The 10995-nt window shown below is 38.9% G+C and overlaps 1 protein-coding gene across 1 annotated transcript in view; it reads left to right on the plus strand.

The window, feature by feature from the left end:
• DDX24 (DEAD-box helicase 24) overlaps positions 1–10995 on the plus strand; it is a 463245-nt gene that overhangs the window by 167470 nt on the left and 284780 nt on the right. The gene's annotated exons all lie outside the window — the stretch shown is intronic.

Consider the following 10995-nt stretch of genomic DNA (forward strand, 5'->3'; position numbering starts at 1 on the left):
CTGCATGGAGGATTGATTCCCCTAATCCCCATGTTGTTCAAGGGCCACATGTAGAATGTGATTGCATCTTGAAAATGTTGTGCTAAGTGAAAAAAGTTAGATCCATAAGGCTATTTATGAGTCTACTTATGTAAATTACCCAGAAAGCAAATGTGTAGAGCCAGAAAGTGGATCAGTGGTGGCCTAGGGTTATAGCTGGTGCACTTTCTGGCTCTACACATTTGAGAGGGTCAATTGACAGTAAAAGGGTTCCTGCAGATCTTTGTGGTGACAGACAGGTTCTAAACCTGGATTTTGGTAAAACTGGCACAACTCTATGAGTTAAGTAAAAATCATTGGCTCAGACACTGACAGTGAGTGAGTTTTATGGTATATAAATTATATCACAATAAAGCTGTTAAAAATCTTTGGAGACACATTTAGCACTATGTTTAGGAGGAAATTTCACTGCTTCTAAGGTATATATTTTCCTATAAAGTAAAAAATATCCATGAGGTAATCATCTCAAGAAATTAGAAAAAGAAGCACAAATGAAACAAAACAATGTAGCAAAAAGGAAATAAGCAGAACAAAAATTAATGAAATAGAAAGCAAACAGAAACTTAGATCAAGAACTCCAAAAGTCGGTTCTTTGAATATGCCATAACTTTAACGATTGATTAAAAAAAAAAATAAGAAGCAGCACAAATAAACTAGGCCAGGAATGAAAACTGAATCATTTACTATAGATCTGAAACATGCTAAAGAGGTAATTAGAAGATAATATGAAAACTTTGTATAAGTAAGCTTTAGAAATTAGATTAAGTGGGCAAATTTCAAAAAAAAAAAAACTTTAAAAAATAGAAAATCTGAATAGCTCTCTAACTATGAAAGAAATTAAATCCATAAATAAAAATATCTCCCAAAGAAGATTCTAAGCCCAAATGGTTTCTCTGGCAAATTCTACCAAATAGCTAAGGAAAAACTTATGTCAAGCTTACACATTTTTCCAGGCCTTAGAATAACACGCCCCAACTGGTTTAATGAGGTCAGCATGACATTGACAACCAGAGCTGGCAAGAGCACAAGGAAAAAAGAAAATTACTGACCACTGTGTGTACTGAAAACATGATATCAACTATTTTCACTCATCACCGCAACACTCTTAGATGGGTAATACTCTTGGCTTTATTTAATGTATCAGAAAATTGGGGTTTGGGGAGCACAAGAAATTGGACAAAGTCACATAATTAGTAATTCATTATAGTAGTATAGAAAGCAGATGTGACTGACTATAAAGGTCTGCATAGGTTTTCTCTTTGGTTTTTCAATCTAACCTTCCTCCTCAGGGAAGCTACGAAGACAAGAAGCTGAATGTCATACAGAAAAAGGAAGAAGCTAAATCATCTCTGTTTGCTGATGGCATCATGCTCTTACATATAGAAAAGCCTGAACTCCACCAAAAAGCTATTAGAGCTAATGAACAAAGTCAAGAAAATTGCAGGATATAAAATCAACATACAAAAATCAGTAGCATTTTTATACACTAACAACAAATTATCAAAAAAAGAAATCAAGAAAACAATGACATTGACAACAACTACAAAAAGATAAAATAAAATACTCAGGAATACATTTAACCAAGGAGGTAAAAGACCTGTACATTGAAAACTATAAAACATTAATGAAAGAAATTGAAGAAGGCACAAATAAATGGAAAGATAACCTGCGTTCATGGATTGAAAGAAATAATATTGTTAATATGACCATACTACTCAAAGCAATCTACAGAGTCAATGCATCCCTATCAAAATTCCAGCATTTTTCACAGAAAAAGAAAAAACAACCCTAAAATTCATATGGAACCACAAAAGATCTTGAATAGCCAAGGCAATTGAGCAAAAAGAACAAAGCTGGAGGTATCATCCTCTTGATTAAAAATATATTACAAAGCTATAGTAATCAAAACAGCAGTACTGGCTAATAGAAACAGACTCATAGACCAATGGAAAAGAATAGAGGCCAGAAACTAACCCATGTGATTATGGTCAATTAATTTCAACAAAAATATCAAGAGCACACACCAGGCAAAGAACAGTTTCTTCAACAAATAGTGCTGGGGAAACTGAATATCCATATGCAGAAGAATGAAATTGGACTTTTATTTCACACTATACCAAAAAAATGAATTCAAAATAGATTCAAGACTTAAATACAACACCTGAGACTGTAAAACTACTACAAAAAAAAAAAAGGAAAACTACATGACATTGGTCTGGGCAACAAATTTTTGGATTTGACCCTGAAAGCACAGGCTACAAAAGCAAAAATAGACTAATGAGATTGCATCAAATTAAAAATCTTCAGTACAGCAAAGGAAACAATTAACAGAGTGAAGAGACAGACTACAGATTGGAAGAAAATATTGAGAAGCCATACATCTGATAAGGGGTTAATATCCACATTATATAAGTAACTTAATAGCAAAAAAAAGAAAAAAAAAAAAAACTTTGATTTTAAAAAATGGACAAATGATCTGAATAGGCATTTCTCACAAGACATAAAAATGGCCAACAGATATATGAATAAATGTTCAACATTACTAATGATTAGTGAAATGCTAATTAAAATCACAATAAGATATCACCTCCCATCTGTCAAAATGGCTGTCATCAAAAAGCCAAAAGATAAGCATTGGTGAGGATGTGGGAAAAGGAAATCTTAGTACACTGTTGGTAGGATTGTAAATTAGTACAGCCACTATAGAAAACTGTGTGGAGGTTCCAAAAAAAAAAAAACTAACAAACTAACAAACGAACAACAACAACAAAAAAAACACCATATGATCCAGCGATCCAGCGATTCCTATCCAAAGGAAATGAAATCAATATGTCAAAGAGATACCTTCCCTTTCATGTCCATTGCAGCATTGTTCACAATACCCAAGATACAGAATCAACCTAATCATCCATCAACAAATGAATAAAGAAAATCTGACGTGTGTGTATGTTGTCTCTGTTTGCTGATGGCATGATCTTATATATAAAAAAGCTTAGATTCCATCAAAAAACTATTAGAAGTAATAAACAAATTTGGTTAAATTGCAGAATATAAAATCAACATACAAAAATCAGTAGCATTTCTATACACATACACACAACAAACACAATGGAGTAATATTCAGCCTTTAAAAAAGAAAATTATATTATTTGGGACAACATGGATGAACATTATGCTAAGTGAAGTAAGTCAGACTCAGAAAGACAAATACTTCAGGATCTCACTTACATGTGGACTCTATAACAATTGAATTCATGGAAGAAGAGAGTAGAATGATAGTTACAAGAGGCAGGCAGTTTGGGGAGATGAGGAGGTGTTTGTCAAAGGGTACAAAGTATCAGTTAACCAGGAGGAATAAGTTTTTCAGATCTATTGCACAACAAGGTGACTATAGTTAATAATGTACTGTATATTTCAAAATTGCTAAAAGAGCAAATTTCAAATGTTCTCTTCACCAAAAATAAGCGTGTGAGGTGAAGGATATGTTAATTCACTTGATTTGTTCATTCCACACTGTATACACGCACCATAACATCACATTGCACCCCACCAAAATACACAATTATAATTTGGCAATTAAAAAAAGATTTTTAAAAAAGAATCTGAGCCTCAGAGAAGTCAAGCAACTTGTTCAAGGTCACAGAGCAAGTTGGTAAGAGAGCGGCAGGCAGGCAGAGCAGGAACTTGGCCCAGCTTCTCCTGAGGGAGATGGTGCCTGCAGAGCTTGCCTGCCCTACCCCACGTTTCTGGGGCTTTTTAAGGCTACTAAACTCGTGGGCCACACCTGGACCAATGAGGAGCATTCACATCACACTCCACACCCCAACTCAACACCCCGATCTAGCCTCTGGGCCCCAGCTTCTGCCCTAAATAATTCCTCAGGATTGACCCCGGAATACTGTAACCACTGCCCAGAGGTGGGACTAGGCAGGGAAGGGGTGAACAAAGACAGAGGCAGAAAAGCTCCATGGTAAGAGCACAGACTTTAGCTGAGACGCCTAGGTTCAGATTCTGACTCCTGTACTTGGCAGTGTGACTTAGGTCAGTCTTCTACCCCTCTCTGTTTCCCAACCTGCCACATGGGGACAGCAATAATCTCTAGCACGCATATAGCACCTACTATATGGCAGGCACAGCTCTGAGCTCTTGCCACATATGACCCCACCAAATCTGCACAACAGCCTGAAGAGACCTGGGCACCAGAATTTGCACCCCTCAGATGATGCGGCTGAGCCATGTCACAGTTAACTGAGACATCTGAATTTGAACCCAGAGCCTCTGCCGAAATGTCTGGATTTTAACCCAGAGCCCATGTTCTTGCTAGCTAAACTACCCTGGGTGATCCCAATCCTAACCCACAGGGTTCTTTTGAGGATGGAGTAGATCAGTCTACACTACACTCCAAGAGCTGTCACCCAGTGAGGGTTCAATAAAATGCCAGCTACTCCCTGCACTAGGCTCCAGGCACTGGGCTCAGTGCTTACTTGCTGCGGGGAGACCAGAGTAGGGGAGGGGCTGGCAGGTGGGGAGGAGAAGAAGAGCAGAAGGGGGACCCAGACAGTGTAGGCAACTCATCAGTGAAGATGTAGCCCAAAGGAACTAAGGCCAAATGAATGGCACATCTAGGCTATGTTCCTGCCTGTCTGAGAGGATGAGGGCCAAGAGGGGTTTGGGGTCCTGCTTGGTCCAAGAATCACTCAAAGACTGTGGGTAGGACAAGTGGCCCCCAAAGTGCAGATTGGCAGGAGAGGGATCCAGGTAGTTTCCTTGGGCCACCACAAACAAAAGCCAAGTCCCAGGTCCAGCAACAGTCAGGTCTAGCTGAGAAGTCCATGACTTGGAAAAGGACTCAGAGGCCCTTGGAGCACCCACAACCTACCCCTGCCACCCCCACACTGACCACTAGTACTGGGTGGCATCCTTCTTTGCCAACACAGCTTATGATTCCTCAGATAAACAGCCAGATGGGGCTTGGAAAGTCCAGCCAAGACTCATTCTAGAGGTTCTGGTCACCGTAGTCTCTGGCTTCACATGACCTGTCCCTTGCCAAGCAAGGCCTGGGCCCTTTCCTCCTGCAGAAAAGATCCTAGAGAGGACTGGGGAAGTTCAGTTGCCCTGAGCAACCCTCCTGGCTCAGCTTCTGTGCTCAGCAGAATTGGGCAAGCTGAACCCAGAGCAGCACAGCTGTGATTTCAGAGAGGTAGCCATTCACGGTCAGTGTGATTTCAGAGAGGTGGCCGTTCATGGGCAGTGTGATTTCAGAGGGGTGTCCATTCATGGATGGTTTGATTTCAGAGGGATGGCCCTTCACGGATGGTGTGATTTCAGAAGGGTGGCCATTCACGGATGGTGTGATTTCAGAGGAGCAGCCATTCCTGGATGGTTTGATTTCAGAGGGATGGCCCTTAATGGATGGTGTGATTTCAGAGGGGTGACCATTCATGGATGGTATGATTTCAGAGGGGTGGCCCTTCATGGAGGGCTTCAGCAAGATGCTCCCTCCAGTATTGGGGGTGACCCCTGAGAGACCAGCAAGTCATTCTCAAATGAGACCCAGATGCAGCAGCATTTGACCTGGGAACCAGGCAAGGATGTCTGGAGCAGGTGCAGCCCTGCCTTTAAGAGAACAAGCCAGCCTCCTGGTCAGCAGGAAGCAGGTCTCATTCACCTGAAGTCACTAGCCAGGGCCTGGTGGGCACAGACCAGTGGTTCAAGGAACATGTGAGAAACAGCTCAATGTTGCTTATAAAAGTGTTCTTTTATTTTAAAAACTGATTCTTCTTTATTAAAGGGCTAAGAGGTTGATGATGAAAGAAAAGGTCTTGGCTGGCATTTCCCAAGCAGGATCCAGTACTTGGTGGGCACCAGTCACTGAAGAGATAAAATAACAATCTTAGCAGTGATTCTCATGCCTTAACATGTGCTTGAAACTGTGCTAGGCTCAAGCATCACCCAATCCTCACAACAACCCCGTGAAGCATGGAGTATCTATAGCTCCACCAGAGGTGAGAGCACGCCCCAGAGAGGAAGGTCGTAAGACCACCTGCTGACAGTGGTGGAGCAAGAGTCAGAGCTCAACCTTTTCTCTTTTTCCTTAACTCTGCATTTGGAAATAATTCCTAACCTACAGAAAAGCTGCAAGAATAAAAATAATACAAACAACACACACACGATTTCTCTCCCCAAGACACACACACACACACACACACACACGTACGCATGCATGTATGTGTCTGTGATAATTTTTTTCAGAATATTTTGAGAATAAATTGTATACATCATACCCCTTTACCCCTAAATACTTCAGTGTATATTTTCTAAGATTTTGAGATATTACTTTTCAGTAAACCTATCAACTTGAGGAAATTTAGCACTGATACCTTTATCTAATATACCATCTATATTCCAACTTCATCAATTGTCCCAATAAGGTCCTTAATACATAGCACATGTTTTCTCCAATTAAGGATCCGAGCTCTGCATTTAGTAAGTCATCAAGAACTTTCAGAAGGTCACCCATATCCTGGGAGGAGCTTCTTGCCAATGCTATCCAAGAGTGACCACCTCCTACTCTGAAATCATACCATTACTGATCTCATGCCTCTTTAGTATCCTCTGAGAGGTAACACATTTTATCTTTTATGACATGACATTTTTAAGCAACACAATCCTCCTCATCACTAAATGGTGTCATATATATGAAATAAGATAAATTTGACCTCTACCTCACACCATACACAAAAATCAAATCCAGATGTGTAACGAACCTAAAAGTGAAAAATAAAGCAATAAAGCTTTTCAAAGAAAACATAAGAAAATGTTCCATAACATTTGGGTCAGCAAAGATTTCTCAAACAGAACATAAGCAGCATTAACTGTAAAAGAATAAACAGGTGATTTGAACCTCATTAAAATAATGAACAATGTTCATCAAAAGATTCCATTAAGAGAGTGAAAAGGTAAGTCACAAACTTATATTGCAATATATCGATCTGGCAAATGATTGTTAAACTTACCAATTGATAAGTAAAAGACAATTTGACAGAAACAGACACTTCTGTTCAATCTAAGTTAAACAGTTACTTCTCAACAGATGATATCCAAATGACAAAAAAAAAAGGTAATCAGTTTCATTAGTCATCAGAGAAATGCGATATAAAACTATTATGTGAAACCATTACACACCCCACCAGAATGAATAAAATGAAAAAGACGGACAATGCCAAGGATTTGCAAGGATATGGAGCAATTGTGCCTCTCATACACCATTGTTTGGAAATATAAATTGGTTCAATCGCTTTAGAAAATTGTTTGACAGTCTCTACTAAAGCTAAATACATGACCCAGCCATTTCTTTTTAGTTATCTGTTGCTATATAATAACTCTTCCAAAATTTAATGAATTAAAAGAACAATCTTGGCTGAGCAAGGTGGCTCACACCTATAAATCTCAGCACTTTGGGAGGCCAACATGTGAGGATCACTTGAGGCCAGTAGTTCAAGACCTGCCTGGGCAACATAGTGAGACGCCATCTCCACAAAGATAAGCAAAGAAAAGAACAATAACAACTCTATTATTACGCACAGTTTTTAGGTTAGAAATTCAGGCAGTGCATGCCTGAGTGATTTTTTCTTCTCCACACGGCATCAGCTGGGATCACTCAGAAGTATTCACTAGGTGGCTGGGCTGGGCTGATCCAAGACGGCTGCACTCAGGTGTGGCACAACGGTGGGGATAGCTAGAAGGCAGGACTCAGCTGGTTCTTTATCTATCCACATACTGTCTCAGGGTTTTTCCACATAGTCTCCCTAGCAGAGCACTTGTACATCTTACAAGGTGACTCAGGGCTCCAAGAGCCCAAGGCAGAAGCTGCGAGATTACTTATGAACTAGGCTTGAAAATTCCAGAACATCACTTCTACATTCTATTCATCAAGAAAGCCAGTAAGACAAGCCAAGAGTCACAAGAAGGGAGGAATAGACTGTCTCTTGATGGTGGTGCAGCATGCTCACAAAGGGAGAGAGGGAAGGACGGCAGCCATGTCGGAGAAAAAACACTGTAGTCCACCATATGGGCTCAACACTTCATTTTCCCTCACACATGGAAAATACACCCACCTCCCCCGTGACTCCCAAAGTCTCATCCAACTGCAACACCCCCTTCAAATCCAGATACCCTCATTTAAATCAGTCACGGTACGGAGGAGGGTCCTTAAATGTCCTTCCTGAAGTGTGTAGCTTCTCTCAATCTGAAGACCTGTGAACGGAAGAGACAAGTTCTCTCCTCCCACTTCTCCACACACAATATAAAATGGTGAGACACACATAATTTAACACAATTGGCACTCCCAGTCGGCTCCCGGGAATAATTCACCATGGCCCCTTGCTGTGTCTTTTGAGATCTTGATTCTGCCTGGGTCACGCTTCCTTTTCCATAAAAATACCTCATGTTTGAGGCTGAGCCTCTGTATCCTGTTTCCTGCCTGTAGAAGGTTGAAAGTTCAAAGGCCTTTCATCATTTTGCACTGTCTTGTCCCTTTGAGACAAAGCTAATCTAATTTTTTTAAATTGTGAATTTTATATGAATTAATTTATAATCCACTCCACTATAATAAAGGCCACAACCACCAATCTTTCCAAGATAAGCTTATCTATATTTTTGTCTATTTATAAACCTGGTATGGAACATTAACCTTAAAATCCTTAGCCTTAGAGGACCTTATATCTGATCCAATGGTCTGCTAAGGTAACACCTTAGAACTTTCTGAGGTATTTATAAAGACTTTTACAGTTACACTCTAGATATATGTTTGTTTTGAAATTCTTTCTTAATTGGATAATCTTGGAAAGACTAAGAAGGAGACACTATATAGTTTTTAACCCAATAAGCCTCAGCTCTTTTATATTAACAAAAATGTTAAGCTTATCTATATCCTCTAACACTTTACTGTAAGTATCGAGAAGTCAGACAAAACTTCAGAAACCTTCTTAGCTTCAGAGAAATATCATCAGAAAAGAAATATCATCAAAAAAGAAGGCACAGAGAGTTTGGAAATAAAAGGATGAAAATTATCAGGTAAGAGTGAACCAAAAGAAAGGAAAGCAATCATAACAATGGATAAAATTAAATTTAGGACAAAAGTATGCTATATGGAAAAAAGATACAAGAAAAATAAATACAACAAGAGGATATAATTACCAAAAGTATATATGCTTTAATATACAGTCTTGAAGTGAATCAAGCAACAACTGACAGAGAGAAATAAGTGAACAACTGCTATTGGTGATTTTAACATTCCCCACTGAGAAACTGAAAGCTTAAGTAAATAATCAACATACATATGAAGATTTAAATAAAATAAGCTCAAGTTATTACATATATACATATATGAATGTGTACATATACGTATCAAACAGATAATATCCATTATTTTTTAAAGAAAACATGAAATGTTTATTAAAATAGGCCATATATGAGCTGGGCACGGTGGTTCACGCCTGTAATCCCAGCACTTTGGGAGGCCAAGGTGGGCAGATCACGAGGTCAGGAGATCAAGACCATCCTGGCTAACACAGTGAAACCCCGTCTCTACTAAAAATAAAAAAAATTAGCCAGGCATGGTGGCACTCGCCTGCAGTCCCACCTACTCGGGAGGCTGAGGCAGAGGAATTCCTTGAACCCAGGAGGCAGAGGTTGCAGTGAGCCGAGATCGCGCCACTGCACTCCAGCCTGGGTGACAGAGGAAGACTCCATCTCAAAAAACAAAAGGCCATATACGGTTATTACAAACCTCAAAACATTCCAAATGTTCAATATCATAATAGACAATATTCTTTGATCACAGTGAAATAAAATTGGAAGTTAATAACAAAAGAATAGCCTAAAATTCTAAATAAACTCAGTGACATATTACTAAACTACACCTGGGTTTTAAAGGAAACCAGAAAAGAAATTTTAAAATACTTAGAAAAAAAAAGACAATGAAAATAGTAATTATCAAAAATTTGTGGGACATAGCTCAATCAGTATTTAGATGAAAACTTTTAACTTTAAATACATTTATGTGGAGACTGGAAATATTAAAAAGTAAGAAAGCTAAGCATTTATCTCAAGAAAATAGAAAAAAGTACAACAGACCGAATCCCAGAGAATTTAAAGGGGTGATTTAAAAAATAAAGATATAAACAGAAATCAATGAAATATCAATTTTTTTAAAAAACAGTAACAAAACTAGAAGGTGGATCTTTGAAAAGATTAATTAGCTCGCTAGATCTCTGTAACAGGGCTTATCAAAGGGAGAAAAGACATAAATAAAATATAGAACAAAAAAAGAAAAAAGAATTACTGATATAGAATAATAATGTAAAAATAATAATGGAGAGGCCTAATGAATAACTCTGTAGTATTTAATTTGAAAATCTAGATGAAATAGATAAATTCCTAGATATAAAGTTCAAAATTGGCTTATAGGATTGGAAACTTGAAAAGACCAATAAATATCAACAAAACTAAGGTGTCTCCAAAACTGCAGACCCAGTTGTAGGCCCTGCTTTCCTCTTTTCCCCTGAAAGAGCTTCCCTCATCTCTGGATGGAAGCAATGATGCTGTCAACCCAACGGAGAGCAAAGGACTCTAGCGAGGCAGTCACAGTGCCTCATCCTTCTCCACACTGTGGTCAATCAGTCCACAGGGGAGCAACCATGCTGTAGACTTTTGGGGGGACTGTTACGAACATTGAGAAAAATGAGAATTTCTCTACTTCTGATATCAACTAACCAGTTAGAACCAAATAACCTAGAGCTACAGTGGTCGCCTTTGTCCCCAGTGCAGACAGAATAAAGTAGAGCTAGGAATGAATCAAAAAAAAAAAAAAAGAGAGAGAGAGAGAAGGAGAGATCTGATGCCTGATTTGGAACTCCCTAGATCCAGCCATGTCTCAAGTTCTTTCCACCGTTG

This window comes from Macaca thibetana, chromosome 7, assembly GCF_024542745.1.
Source record: "Macaca thibetana thibetana isolate TM-01 chromosome 7, ASM2454274v1, whole genome shotgun sequence".
Lineage (NCBI taxonomy): Eukaryota > Metazoa > Chordata > Mammalia > Primates > Cercopithecidae > Macaca > Macaca thibetana.